The sequence below is a fragment of the Mustelus asterias genome, chromosome 9, assembly GCF_964213995.1.
Source record: "Mustelus asterias chromosome 9, sMusAst1.hap1.1, whole genome shotgun sequence".
NCBI classification, from domain to species: domain Eukaryota; kingdom Metazoa; phylum Chordata; class Chondrichthyes; order Carcharhiniformes; family Triakidae; genus Mustelus; species Mustelus asterias.
The window spans coordinates 131,150,853-131,166,426 of NC_135809.1; the positions used below are offsets into that span (position 1 = coordinate 131,150,853).

Genomic DNA, 15,574 nt, shown 5'->3' on the forward strand with positions numbered 1-15,574 from the left:
GTAAGGATAGCAGATTTCCTTCCCTAAAGGACATTAGTGAACCAGTCAGGTTTTTCTGACAATCAACAATGGTTTCATGGTCATCAATAGATTCTTAATTCCAGATTTTTTTTTATTGAATTCAAATTCCACCATCTGCTGTGGTGGGATTCAAACCCAGGTCCCCAGAATGTTAGCTGAGTTTCTGGATTAATAGTCTAGCGATAATACCACTAGGCCACCGCCTCCCTCATCCTGACGTAACTCAATCACTGGATCATGCAATTAAATAAACTTGGTTCGAAGTCATACTTGTTTGGGCTAGAGGGCTCTGAAAATCTGAATAGAACACTATCATTGCCAATCAAGAAATAAAATGGAGGCGTTCATGTTTATCTGGATAGTGGATACATGGAGATCACATAACATCTGGACAATTATTTAAATGACTTCCTTCCAAATGGTGTGGCTCACCACAACTCTGCAAGCAAAGATCCTCTTTCTTAAATGCCATGTTCAATGCATAATGTAACTAACTAGCGAGATAGTCAATTCCATAAAAACAAGATGAAATGAAAGTTCAGAAGCTGCTCTCCCTCTTTTGGAGAGATCTGACTGGTGGTGATTTAACCTGAGGGTCACCACACCAGAGACAAGGGGCAAGGTTGAGAAGATTAATGTCAGCCAGTACTGGAATTGAACCTGCGCTGTTGGCATTGCTCCACATCACAAGACAGCTGTCCAGCTGACTGAGCTAACCGGCTCCTATCATTAATACAAGTGCATTGCAGTCACTCTTGTCAAATATCAATCCCTCAAGCAACATTGCTAAAACAGATGTTCTAATCATGATTACATTACTGTTTGTGGGATCTTACTGTGAGTAAATTGGTCTTCTCCTTCATTATAACAATGGCTGCTCTTCAGAAAGTTTTTAATCAGATCTAAAGTACATTGGGGTGTCTTGTGGATGTGAAAGGTGCTATGGGAACGCAAGTATTTATTTACCCTTACTGATGTTTTGGGATGGTGGCTTTGATGTTGGCAAGTGGTTGGAACATTGCCACTCTCCAAAGCGTGTCTGACCCAGCAATTTCACCTTTGTCCTTTGCCCTTTAGACCCTTCCGAACATTGGTAGATAATGAGAAGTTCTGATTTATCCTGATGACCATGCTATGGAAGATGCAGCTCAGATGAAAAACAGATGTGGATTTCAATAGAGGAAAAATGAACCTTAGGACAATTGGAAAAATGTGGAACATGTTTAATGGCAATGGTTGGGGGGGCAGGGGGTGTCTCATTCTTCTCATTACTTCTTTCTCTCCAGATGATATGTACCTTTTTGCTTCAAACAAAATGAATGTATATTTTCACCCCCACGCCACCCAATTATAGCATTTGCTATTGCGCTTCTGCAAATGTAACAGGATTAGCTAAAGTGGTTATCTTTCTGAACTTGAAAAAACTTTTCTTTTTGCACGTGTACTCATTTATAAAGTTTATTGATACAAATCCGACATGCTACCCAGCGTCTGCAACAACGATTTTGCAAAAATTATTTATTAATGGGGTGGCACAGTGGCGCAGTGGTTGGCACTGCTGCCTCAAGCGCCAGGGACCCGGGTTCAATTCCAGCCTTGGGTCACTGTCTGTGCGGAGTTTGCACATTCTCCCCGTGTCTGTGTGGGTTTCCTCCGGGTGCAGGTTAGATTGATTGGCCAGGAGAAATTGCCCCTTAATGTCAGGGGGATTAGGAGGGAAAAAATGTGGGGTTACGGGGATAGATCAGGACCTGGGTGGGATTGTGGTCGGTGCAAGCTTGATGGGCCAAATGGCCTCCTTCTGCACTGTGGGATTCTATGATTCTATGCACCGTGAATGAAATGTTGCCTTTCAGTGATTTGGGTAGATTAATGCAACAGTTATTGTTCGGAAATAGCATTCTATAAACAGCAAGGAGTTAATCAATTTGAGACCGTTTTATTAAAATCCTTTGCACTCTGATTAAAAATATTTTACATTTCATTTACACAATCAAATCAGTATCATATGGCCAAACAAATGCAATGTCAATTGTTTTTAAAAGGACATGTATTAGCTGAAGGCATTTTGCGCTTAGATCAGTTCCATGCTTATTTATTTGCTGTGACATATGTCATCCATATGAGGGGGAAAACATAAACTAATTCCCAGAATTGTTGTTACTTTCACACACTTTTATCAATGTTTTACGATGGACTAATTGCTGTAGACCTCCCCCTTTGAATAATATTTAAAAATGCTGTGTTTTGGCTGGATTGAAACCTATGTCATAGCCTGCAGTCAGACTAGGTTGTGCTAATGAAATGCACATATGGTCCACTTCACCGTTAAACCTGAGAAAAGGCTGAAGTGAAATGCAAAAAAAAAGCAGAATATTTGACTTGAAACATCCTGTTGAAATACCACCTTGTGGTTGTACTTTGCATGTGCACCTCACTGAATCACAATTGTCAATTCGGATTGTCAAGAGGGATGAACCATTCTACAAAACTCAGTCGCCGGAATTCTACCGCCTCGCCCACCACTGAATCGGAGCGAGCAAGGGGTGGACAATGGAACTGTCATTTGACCTCGGGCGGGAATTTCCAGTCTTGCTCGAGTGAGGCTGTAAATTCCTGCCCAGTATGTCTCAGGTATGGTAATCAAACTATTTCATAGAAACATAGGAAATAGGAGCAGGAGGAGGCCATTCAGCCCTTTGGGCCTACTCCGCCATTCGTTACGATCATGGCTGATCATCCAACTCAATGCCTGGTCCTGCCTTCCCCTCATATCCCTAGTCCTATATCTAACTGCCTCTTGAAAACATTCCATGTTTTGCCCTCAACTACTTTCTGTGGTAGCAAATTCGATAGGCTGACCACTTTCTGGGTGAAGAGGTTTCTCCTCACCTCTGTCCTAAACTGTCTACCTTGTATCCTCAGATTGTGACCCCTGGTTCTGGACACCCCAAACATCGGGAACATCCTTCTTCCATCTACCCTGTCGAGTCCTGTTAGAATTTTATAGGTTTCAATGAGATCCCCTCCCTCATTCTTCTGAACTCCAGCGAATACAATCCTAACTGACTCAATCTCTCCTCATACCATCCCAGGAATCAGCCTGGTAAAACTTTGCTCTACTCCCTCTATAGCAAGAACATGCTTCCTAAGATAAGGAGACCAAAACTGTACACAATACTGCAGGTGTACACAGGACATAGAACATAGAACATTACAGCGCAGTACAGGCCCTTCGGCCCTCGATGTTGCGCCGACCAGTGGTACCAATCTAAAGCCCCTCTAATCTACACTATTCCAATATCATCCATATGTTTATCCAATAACCACTTGAACGCTCTCAACGTTGACGAGTTCACCACTGCTGCAGGCAGGGCATTCCACGCCCTTACTACTCTCTGAGTAAAGAACCTACCTCTAACATCTGTCCTATATCTCTCACCCCTCAATTTAAAGCTATGTCCCCTCGTGCTAGCCAACACCATCCGAGGAAAAAGGCTCTCACTATCCACCCTATCTAATCCTCTGATCATCTTGTATACCTCTATTAAATCACCTCTTAACCTTCTTCTCTCTAACGAAAACAACCTCAAGCCCCTCAGTCTTTCCTCATACGATTTTCCCACCATACCAGGCAACATCCTGGTAAATCTCCTCTGCACCCTTTCCAACACTTCCACATCTTTTCTATAATACGGCGACCAGAACTGTACGCAATACTCCAAATGCGGCCGCACCAGAGTTTTGTACAGTTGCAGCATGACCTCCTGGCTCCGAAACTCAATCCCTCTACCAATAAAAGCTAACACACCGTACGCCTTCTTAACAACCCTACCAACCTGGGTGCCAACTTTCAGGGATCTATGCACATGAACGCCCAGATCCCTCTGTTCATCCACACTACCAAGTATCTTACCATTAGCCCAGTACTCTGTATTCCTGTTACTCCTTCCAAAGTGAATCACCTCACACCTTTCCGCATTAAACTCCATTTGCCACCTCTCAGCCCAGCTCTGCAGCTTATCTATGTCCCTCTGTAACCTGCCACTTCCCTCCGCACTGTCTACAACTCCACCGACTTTAGTGTCATCCGCAAATTTACTAATCCATCCTTCCACGCCCTCATCCAAGTCATGGTGTAGTCTCACCAAGACATCGCTGCTCCTGTACCCGAATCCTCATTCTATCAGTGTGAGCTAAGTTCTGACAGAGGGTCCTGCAGACTCGAAACGTTGGCTCTGTTCTGTCTCCACAGATGCTGTAAGAAGTCTCACAACACCAGGTTAAAGTCCAACAGGTTTATTTGGTAGCAAATACCATAAGCTTTCGGAGCGCTGCCCCTTTGTCAGATGGAGTGGAAATGTGCTCTCAAACAGTGCACAGACACAGAAATCAAGTTACAGAATACTAATTAGAATGCGAATCCCTACAACCAGCCAGGTCTTCTGCTTTCTTGCATGTTTGTAGAAACTTGATGTCTGTGTCGATATGCGCGATCTTCTTGGAGATCCTCTCCACAGATGCTGTCAGACCTGCTGAGATTTTCCAGCAGTTTCTGTTTTTGTTTTGGGAATTCTCTCCCTCGCTCCCCATTTTGTGGTTGGCACTCAAAAAACCCCCTGTTCAATTCCTCAGGAATGAAAAGCCTTTGATCAGAAACCTTTACTCATGATATTGATGCCAAGTTCCCAGAACTATACGAAAGAAATGTCCAGTGGAGTGTATACAATCAGAAGAATAATCACATATTGTGCACCTCCCATTTTTGTAATAAGATTTCTGAGGGAACAAGATGTATAAATATTGAATAAAGAGAAACCCCTGGAAAATAACAATAAAAACAGGGCAGAATCCGGCCAATGAGCATCTGTGGAAAGAACAGATAACTCACCATTTGGCATTGGGTTTTTCTTAGAAGGTGTAAAATTATTTGCTACATGTAATAACTCAGGAAGCCAACTGGAAAGGAACGATATTTTATTCATCAAAGCAAAAACTAAACCACAATTCCATAGTATATGTACATGAGTCCCATCCGGGACCTGTAGAACACTGGACCTGCTCAGGGGTCTGTCTTATCAAGAACTCGGGATACCAGTTCCACTTGGTTAGGCAGTCGCTTATTACCATGGGAACTCGTATTCCACGTGTCCCACCAAGGCGGCACGGTAGCACAGTGGTTAGCACTGCTGCTTCACAGCTCCAGGGTCCCGGGTTCGATTCCTGGCTCGGGTCACTGTCTGTGTGGAGTTTGCACATTCTCCTCGTGTCTGCGTGGGTTTCCTCCGGGTGCTCCGGTTTCCTCCCACAGTCCAAAGATGTGCAGGTTAGGTTGATTGGCCAGGTTAAAAATTGCCCCTTAGAGTCCTGGGATGTGTAGATTAGAGGGATTAGCGGGTAAATATGTGGGGGTAGGGCCTGGGTGGCATTGTGGTCAGTGCAGACTCGATGGGCCGAATGGCCTCCTTCTGCACTGTAGGGTTTCTATGATTTCTATGATTTCTATCCACATCAGGTTAATTAGGGGTTCCCCATGTGATTCCTGGAGGTTATCACACAAGAACTCACATCTATGGGAGTCATTCTGGTGCTGGACTATTAAAATCTATGTTGTGAGTTCAAAGCCAACTTGTTAAATCCCATGTTGTGTAATTGATTTTAATAAATCTATTAAAAGGACTCTGATTGAATCTTAACCCAGGCCTCGATGGGAAAGTGGGATGGCTGTCGCACTGGGTAAAGGCAGGCTAGCAGCAACTGTACTGAAGGACAAAGAGGTTCTGCAAAATAAAGGCGAAGCACTCGACTGTGAGGCCAGCCTTCCCTCAAGATCAACCCCAAAAAACCTCCCATGGCTTAACTTCTTATTCTTTCATGGGATGTGGGTGTTGCTGGATAGACCAGCACTTATTTCCCATCCCTAATTGCCCCTTGAGAAGGTGGGGGTAAGCTGCCTTCTTGAACTGCTGCAGTCCCTGAGGTGTAGGTACACCAACAGTGCTGTTAGAGAGCCAATTTCAGGGTTTTCACCCAGCGACAATGAAGGAACGCCAAAATAGTTCGGAATCAGGATGCTGTGTGGCTCAAAGGGGAACCTGCAGGTGGTGGTGTTCCCATACCAGCCCTTATCCTCCTAGCTGGTAGAGGAGGCAGGTTTGGAAGGTGCTTTTGAAGGAGCCTTGGTGAGTTGATGCAGTGCATTTGGTACACACTGCTGTCACTGGTGGTGGAACGGGTGAATGTCGGAGCTGGTGGATGGGGTACCAATCAAACAGGCTGCCATGTCCTGCATTGTGTCGAGTTCCTTGAATGTTGTTGGGGCGGCAACTTAGACAGGCAAGTGGTCGAGCGGGAGGTGGGGAGGGGGGCGGGGGGTTGTGACAAGACTTCCTTCTGGTAGAAACAGGCCAAATGACCTACTCCTGCTCCTAAGTCTGATATTCCAGCGTTAAGCTGCTATGTCCAGACTCTGGCTCTAAAACTCTGCTTCCCTGCCAGCTTGCTACTGCTTCCCAAACCGGTTCAGACAGGAACTGACTCGTGGCACGCAGCTGTGTAAAATCCCGATCAAATTTGGTGAAGCAGGAGATGGAAATATATTCATTTTTCAGTTTTGGTGAGTGGTGAAACAGAGTCAGGAGGCAACGCAAAGACTGTATTATTTTTGTCATGGTTGTGTGTAATGCAAGTGTTGGAATGTTGTGCCTCAGTGCGATTCAATTCATTGCATTGCGTTTTGATGTTATTACCGATCTCACTCTGAAACTCACAGTGCTTACAAAAAAAAAATGAACCTGGGTTAATATTGCACAAGATCATTTTATTTGGTGAATCGGAGAGTGCGAAGCTTTCCATGTCATGGTAACCCCAGGGAAATGTTTTTAAAAAAAACAGATTGCTTCATTGTTGGCAAAATTTGCAAAAGCGAATGCTGCTTCAATATCTCATTCCCCCCGTCCTCTGGCTTTCCAAGCAGCCTGGCCCTCTGGGACCTCTCTGCATGAAAATTATTTCAGGGAATTCTGAGTACTTAATAAAAGTCAAAAGCGCGAGGCAGGCACTGAATCAGATTCTATGGAAACAGTTTGCGATAAGTGGTGTTTGCTGCACGGATTACAGCTTCAACATGCAGCATTCTCTTAGACTCATGAGAAAATAACATCCAACCACGAGTGAAAAGATAACCAGGTCTTTTTGGAGCAGATAAAGGCACTCAGCCAATGTCCTCAGACAAACTTCCTGATCTGGAAAACATAACTGATTTCATTTTTACTACCCACTGAGAGAAGTGCTGACCCTGATGGAAAGTCCCCTTTGACCACATCCACAATTATAATTATATTTCTGAAAGACCTGCTGGTTAGGTTCATTGACCTGAACAGGCGCTGGACCGTGGCGATTGGGGGAATTTCACAGTAACCTCATTGCAGTGTTAATGTAAGCCCTACTTGTGACTAATAAATAATATCTGTTTATTTTTAATAATGTTTTGTCCTTAATGTCTCAATGGCTCAAGTTGTTAAATATTTTATTTTCAACGAAGTCTTGGGGGGTAATTCTCCCGTCCCGCCCACCATGGGAATCGTAACAGGCAGGGGGGGCGGACCACACAAAGGTCCATTGACCGCAGCGGGATTCTCCGGTTTCGGGGCGAGCGCGGCTGGAGAACCCCGCAATTGATTTTTTAAATCTCAGATTTGATGGACAATCACAGTCTCTGAGCTGAATTCTGTCTCTGCTCGTCTGAGCAACCAGTTAACACACCCCTCAACGATTTGATTTGATTTGTTTTATTATTGTCACATGTATTAACATACAGTGAAAAGTATTGTTTCTTGTGCGCTATACAAAGCATACTGTTCATAGAGAAGGAAAGAAGAGAGTGCAGAATGTAGTCACAGCTAGGGTGTAGAGAAAGATCAACTTAATGCGAGGTAGGTCCACTCAAAAGTCTGACAGAAGCAGGGAAGAAGCTGTTCTTGAGTCGGTTGGTGAGTGACCTCAGACTTTTGTATCTTTTTCCCGATGGAAGAAGGTGGAAGAGAGAATGTCCGGGGTTCGTGAGGTCCTTGATTATGCTGGCTGCTTTGCTGAGGCAACAGGAAGTGTAGACAGAGTCAATGGATGGGAGGCTGGTTTGCATGATGGATTGGGCTACATTCATGACCTTGAATCGACGACAATTGACATTTCACCTTCCTAAGTCTTGGTTGGTTTACCCAAGGAATCGTTCAGCTGTGTAAATGATAATTGTTCCAGGTTCAGTCACTGGTTGGAGTTAGTGGAGTTCAGTCAAATCAGTGCTAGCAATGCTACAGCTCGGGCCTAAACTTATAGAATCATAGAATCCTCGCAGTGCAGAAGGTGACCATTCAGCCCATCGAGACTGCACTGACCACAATCCCACCCAGGCCCTATTCCTGTAACCCCTCATATTTATCCTGCTAATCCCCTTGACACTAAGGGTTAATTTAGTATGGCCAATCAACCTAACCCGCACACCTTTGGAGTTTGGGAGGAAACCCACAGAGACATGGGGAGAACTCCACACAGACAATAACCTGAGGCCAGAACTGAACCTGGGTCCCTGGCGCTGTGAGGCAGCAGTGCTAACCACTGTGCCACCGTGCCTCCCATAAACTCATTGGAGTTCAGAAAAATAAGAGATGATCTTATTGAAACATATAAGATCATGAGGGGGCTTGAAAGGGATGATACTGAGAGGGTGTTTCCCTTTGTAGGGGAATCTAGAACCAGGAGGCATAGCTTAAAAAGAAGTCTTCCATTTAAGACAGAAATGAGAAGAATATTTTTCCCTCAGAGGGTCATTCATCTGTGGAACTCTCTTCCCCAGAGAGTGGAGACTGGGTCACTGAATACATTCAAGGCAGAGTCAGACAAATTTTTGATCGACAAGGGAGTTAAGGGTTATGGGGGTCAGGTAGGAAAGTGGAGTTGAGGCCACAGTCAGATTAGCCATGATCTTATTGAGTGGCAGAGCAGGGTCAGTGGGTGGAATGTCCTACTCCTCCAATTTCTTGTGATTTTACAATCTTACAGCCAGTTAGGGAAGCAAAAATCCATCAGGATCCCCGGATATGTTCGTTGTTGGCCTCAGGTTAGAAGAACAAATTTGTGGATTTAAGAGTGGGGACATGATTGCATTCAGCTGTGACACTGACATGCCGCTTGGCTACATTCACCATCAGATTCCATGATGTCGAAAAGTCTTAGGAAATGGCTTTGTTACCCTTCAGTCTCCAGTGTTAATGAAGCATCAACATATATTCTGATTTGACTGTTCCGTATTTCCAGCATTTTCTGTTTGCATTGCAGATTTCCAGAATGTTTCTGTTTCTTTTTATCTCAATCGTTTAAACATAAACTTCAGAAAGTTGAAGAGAATTTGGACCAAGAATCCTGTGGTCAGGTGGTCCGTGACCTCCAGGATTCTTACAGAAATGCTGCTGATTTTTCAGGTGCACGGATAAAAACTCAGAATGTGGAAGCAAAGTTTAAACCTAGCCGGACTCGACAATTTGCAAACTGCAGAGCTGGAACGGACAGCTTTTGTGCAGCCAAGCCTTGGACAATCAACTTCCCGTCAAAACTGGACAGGTCGGGAATTGCCTGGCCAGCTGTTAATAGTCACATTGTTTCAGAACGAACTGCTGTTTACACCTCCAGTGAACCTGCTTTGTTGGAAGAATGCTTTGCAGACTTGGTGGCACCCAGCTCAGTAGGAGGCCAAAGGCAAAGTGTAGCAAGGACAGCACTTGACTGTTGAAGGCTCAAAATCAAGTTCTGAGACCTCCAAACATGGAAAGTCATCACCTCATTGTATCTTCTTGCCCCCGGCTGGTGCTGGTATTGCACACAGGCCACAGAATCTTCCATCCAGCCATGTTTGCCAAGATTGCACCTTATTTTGTTTCCATGTCTGGTCCCCTATTTGCCTGTATTTAAACTGTTAGCAGGTTCAACACATTTGATCCGATTGAGTTTTGTACTCACTGTGGCATCGCTTATACTATTAATAACTGCCTGAGATTTTTAATGATTTTCATCTTCCATTCTTTCAACCTGTGAGGTTGTCACACCTCTACAAGGTACAGTCGTGAAACTTTGGCAATACAACATGAATCACTTCACCTTCATAAATTAACAGATTCTTTTAGTTATGAGGCTGTGTTTGTGAATAACTAAGATCAAGTCCAGGCTACAATGAAAAATAAAACAAGAGCACTGTTGCAACCTGTTTTTCTCCTTTTTACAAATGATTATAAAATCATAAAGACGATAACTTAATATTTCTAGTAGTTGCCTTTGTGAACGTTAATGAATGGACGTGTTCTTTTGATAACATAAAACCCCATGTCTGAAGCATACTGCTCATTTTCTGTTCTTAATGAATGAGATTCACTGTTGTCCATGGATTTTGAACTGGACAGTCTTGTTCCAATGAAACACAGAATCCTGAACAGAAATAATTCACTGTCTTCTGTGGAGATACTGTGCCTTTAAGAAATGCATTTTAATCATGTTTCTCTGCAGGTTTTTCAAACAGGCCCTGGTATTTTATTGGTGCCGAGATGATGTAACTGGTGTCCTCTAATTGTTACTGAAGCAATATAATGGACAACATGTTTATTTTTGAACTGGCCTAATGCAGTGTCCTGGGGTTTTAATGATCCCTTGGGATTGCTGACTGGGGCTTGATTTGGGAATGATTGACAGGTCGGGTGATGCCTGGGTGACAGTTTTTTCCCACAAAAAAGTCGAAGGTTTTAGTTTCATTTTTCTCAGATGCTGTTTGAACTGGAGACAGAAAGCAGTGTCTCTTGTTGTCACCTCTCTCTGGAGTTGGAAATTCTGCTGTCTGGGAGTTGCTGTTAGAATCTGGTGGAGGCAGGCAGTGTCTCTGTCTCTCGCTCTCTCTCTCTCTCTCCACAGGTTGTAAGTTCCAGGACTAGGATGCCTCAGAGTTTTAATCCACCACTTGAAAAGGCCAATTCAGAGCAGGTCATAGAGTCATAGAGGTTTACAGCATGGAAACAGGCCCTTCAGCCCAACTTGTCCATGCTGCCCTTTTTATTTTAACCCCTAAGCTGGTCCCAATTGCCCGCATTTGGCCCATATTCCTCTACACCCATCTTACCCATGTAACTGTCTAAAATAGAGGTGTTAAAAAGCTGCAAAATCCAGCATCACATGAGCACACTTGCTTTTTGTGCCAAGTCTAGAAGGGAGTGTATGCTTGTGGGATAGTGTTTGACTTGGAACATCATAGATAGCTAGCTGTTAAGGTTTATATTGTATCATGTTCTAATCTTGTAATTGGTAAAAGTTATGCTAATTTTTCTTATTATATTTTAAGTGTGTTCTTAAGTAAACTTTGATGGATAAAAGCTTCCTAGTGGGTTACTTGAATCATACCTGGAGTGAAACATCTTATGTTCACCCTAATGCCAAATTCAAATGTAAAACTTAGGGTCCAGGCTATCTTCATAGGAGACCTTGGAGTTTCTGGCCTGGGTCATAACTTCACACAATGTCACCATGGTGGCTGTGGAACTCATCACAGCTATGGAGATTTGGACATCAACATCAGGTACAATTCCATTCCCAACAGCAATTCCAGCCACAGCATCAGGAGAGCACTGTGCTAGCAGGAGAGACATGGAAAATGGCCTTAGTTCAATTTGGCTACAATACTGGAAAATCCCTTTTCGGCTTCAAATAAATGATAAGTGGAAATCTACAGGTTGATTAATGTTCGTTCAATCAAAAACTCCCCCTTTCTCGTTAATGGGAGAAACAGAACCGCCTGACATAACTCAGTAAAATAAAACAGACATACTCAAGGAATCACAGGGGAATGAGACGCAACAGCTTTCTCCAACTAAAGAAAAGATGAGTGGAGCATTCTTACTTTAATGATTTATGACTGCTGTCTTCTTGGGTTCACTGGGGAACAATCTGTATGTTGCACCAAAGGAAATCAGGCAAGAAGGCCCCTCTTTTCCTGCTGTTGTGATAATGTGCTTTTCCATGACATTCCACAGAGACTTTACCTCCTCTACATAATTGTGTACAATAAAGAAAATGTACCATCTGCTGGATGTATACTACAGGATTACAGAATAGTACAGCAGCATTGCTGGCTCCAAGGTAGGATGAAGCAATGGAGGAGATTCATTTGGAGAGGTCTTGGCTTTGTCGCCATCTGCTGGACATTATTAGTAATTTGAGTGTCTTCGGTTTAACAGAGAATGCATGGGCTGAACTTGCTAGAAATATAATGGCGTGCTTACTCACAAACAGATTGAGAACCAAATTGAGCAGATTAAGAGATGCAATATAAACTACGAATCTCCAGAGCTTGTAGCTTGGTTTACACCACTCCGTCATTTCACAGAATCACACAATTGTTCCACTGCATCAGGAGGCCATTTGGCCCATTGGGTGCGAACTTACTGCCTTGCTCGTCCCGAAACAGTAAAAACCCGACCTTCCTATGCTCCGCTCCTCGCCCGCTCCGATTTCCATGGCAGGCGGGCCAGGAAACTTCCGGCCATTGTGTCTGTACCGACTCTCCAAACAAACAACTCACATGGTGTTATCTCCAGCCTTCTCTCCTGCACATTCCTCCCTTTTGGATTCGTCAACATCGGTGCCCCACAAGGCTGTGTTCTCAGCCCCCTACTCTACTTCTTATACACCTATAACTGTGCGGCCAAATTCCCCTCCGACTCGATTTTCAAGTTGGCTGATGACACCACTGTAGGGGGTTGGATCTCAAACAATGACGAGACAGAGTACAGGAATGAGATAGAGAATCTAATGAACTGGTGCGATGACAATAATCTCTCCCTCAATGTCAGTAAAATGAAGGAGATAGTCATCAACTTCAGGAAGCGTAATGGAGGACATGCCCCTGTCTATATCAATGGGGATGAAGTAGAAATGGTTGAGAGCTTCAACTTTATAGGTGTCTAGATCACCAACAACCTGTCCTGGTCCTTCCACGCCGAAGCTATAGTTACGAAAGCCCACCAATGCCTCTACATTGTCAGGAGGCTAAGGAAATTTGGCATGTCCACTACGACTCTCATCAGCTTTTACAGATGCACCATAGAAAGCATTCTTTCTGGTTGTATCACAGCTTGGTATGGCTCCTGCTCTGCCCAAGACCACAAGGAACTACAAGGGGTTGTGAATTAAGCCCACAAAAACCATTCCCCCATCTATTGACTTTGTCTACACTCCCCACTGCCTTGGAAAAGTAGCCAGCATTAACAAGGACTCCACGCACCTCAGATATGCACTCCTCCACTTATTTCCGTCGGGAAAAAGATACAAAATTCTGAGATCACGTACCAACCGACTCAAGAATTCATGAGGGGAAAGTCGTGCTTGACGAACATGTTGGATTTTTATGAAGATGTGACTAGGGCGGTTGATGGAGGAGAACCGGTGGATGCGGTGTTTTTGGATTTCCAAAAGGCGTTTGATAAGGTGCCCCATAAAAGGCTGCTGAAGAAGATTAGGGCACACGGAGTTGGGGGTAGTGTGTTAAAGTGGATTGGGGACTGGCTATCCGACAGGAAGCAAAGAGTCAGAATAAATGGGTGTTTTTCCGGTTGGAGGAAGGTAACTAGTGGCGTGCCGCAGGGATCGGTACTCGGGCCGCAACTGTTTACCATTTATATAGATGATCTGGAGGAGGGGACGGAGTGTAGGGTAACGAAGTTTGCAGACGACACAAAGATAAGTGGAAAAGTGAAACGTGTGGAGGACGGAGAAGATCTGCAGAGAGATTTGGACAGGCTGAGTGAGTGGGCGAGGATATGGCAAATGGAGTATAACGTTGAGAAATGTGAGGTTATACACTTTGGAGGAAATAATAACAAATGGGATTACTATCTCAATGGAAACAAATTAAAACATGCTACCGTGCAAAGGGACCTGGGGGTCCTTGTGCATGAGACGCAAAAGCCCAGTCTGCAGGTACAACAGGCGATCAAGAAGGCAAATGGGATGTTGGCCTATATTGCGAAGGGGATAGAATATAAAAGCAGAGATGTCTTGATGCACCTGTACAGGGCATTGGTGAGGCCGCAGCTGGAATACTGTGTGCAGTATTGGTCCCCTTATATGAGGAAGGATATATTGGCATTGGAGGGAGTGCAGAGAAGGTTCACCAGGTTGATACCGGAGATGAGGGGTTTGGATTATGAGGAGAGGCTGAGGAGATTGGGTTTGTACTCGTTGGAGTTTAGAAGGATGAGGGGGGATCTTATGGAGACTTATAAGATAATGCGGGGGCTGGATAGGGTGGAGGCGGAGAGATTCTTTCCACTTAGTAAGGAAGTTAAAACTAGAGGACACAGCCTCAAAATAAAGGGGGGTCGGTTTAAGACAGAGTTGAGGAGGAACTTCTTCTCCCAGAGGGTGGTGAATCTCTGGAATTCTCTGCCCACTGAGGTGGTGGAGGCTACCTCGCTGGATATGTTTAAAGCGTGGATGGATGGATTCCTGATCGGTAAGGGAATTAAGGGTTATGGGGATCAGGCGGGTAAGTGGTACTGATCCACGTCAGATCAGCCATGATCTTATTGAATGGCGGGGCAGGCTCGAGGGGCTAGGTGGCCTACTCCTGCTCCTATTTTTTATGTTCTTATGTTCTTAAGAACAGCTTCTTCCCTGCTGCCATCAGACTTTTGAATGGACCTACCTCGTATTAAGTTGATCTTTCTCTGCACCCCAGCTATGACTGTAACATTATATTCTGCACCCTCTCCTTTCCTTCTCTACGAACGGAATGCTTTGTCTGTATAGTACGCAAGAAACAATAGTTTTCACTGTACACTAATACATGTGACAATAATAAATCAAATCAAAAATAACAGTCTAATTCTCTTTTGAATGCTTTGATTGAACCTGCCTCCACCTCACTCTCAGGCAGTGCATTCCATTTGCCTTGTTGAAATGAATGACATCTCACCCTTATCCTTTCGATTATTTTTAAGACAGCAATTCTGGCCCATGAGTTGGATTTTACACTCCCCAACTCCCCTTTGAAAGCTGTGGGACATGTGAAGTTCAGCAGGTGGCCTTCCTGCTGCCTATCCGCCTGCCCCCAACCTCTCTGAAATTTTAGGCCACTTAATGGTCTTATTGCACAACCAACAACACTTTACCTGTGGTGGGGAGAGATCCAAGTTGTCTGGGATGTTAGCCAACGGGGGAGGATTCATATTTGGGAGCCCCCTGGATCCATCAGGGACAGTACACTTGAGATCATCAATCCCTCCCCTCAGCAGCCCACCCTGGCAACTTAGGGGGAGGCGGTGGTTTCATGCTATTGTCACTGGACTGGTAATCCAGAGATCCAGTGTAACGCTCTGGGGACCCGGGTTCGAATCCCGCCACGGCAGATGTTGATATTTGTATTCAATAAAAAATCTGAAATGTAAACTTTATTGATGATGGCGAAACCATTGTCGATTGTCGCAAAAACCCACCTGGTTCGCAAATGTTCTTTAAGGAA

General features: G+C 44.3%; 1 protein-coding gene across 2 annotated transcripts in view; it reads left to right on the top strand.

The window, feature by feature from the left end:
- The first annotated feature begins 6,567 nt into the window (after positions 1 to 6,567).
- Positions 6,568 to 15,574, top strand: part of ext2 (exostosin glycosyltransferase 2) — a 180,245-nt gene continuing 171,238 nt past the window's right edge. Inside the window, exon 1 of one of the 2 annotated variants that reach the window (XM_078221034.1) lies at positions 6,568 to 6,637. The gene's annotated coding sequence lies outside the window, so the exon portion shown is untranslated. The remainder of the gene's footprint in view (positions 6,638 to 15,574) is intronic. The other variant, XM_078221030.1, reaches the window with a different exon arrangement.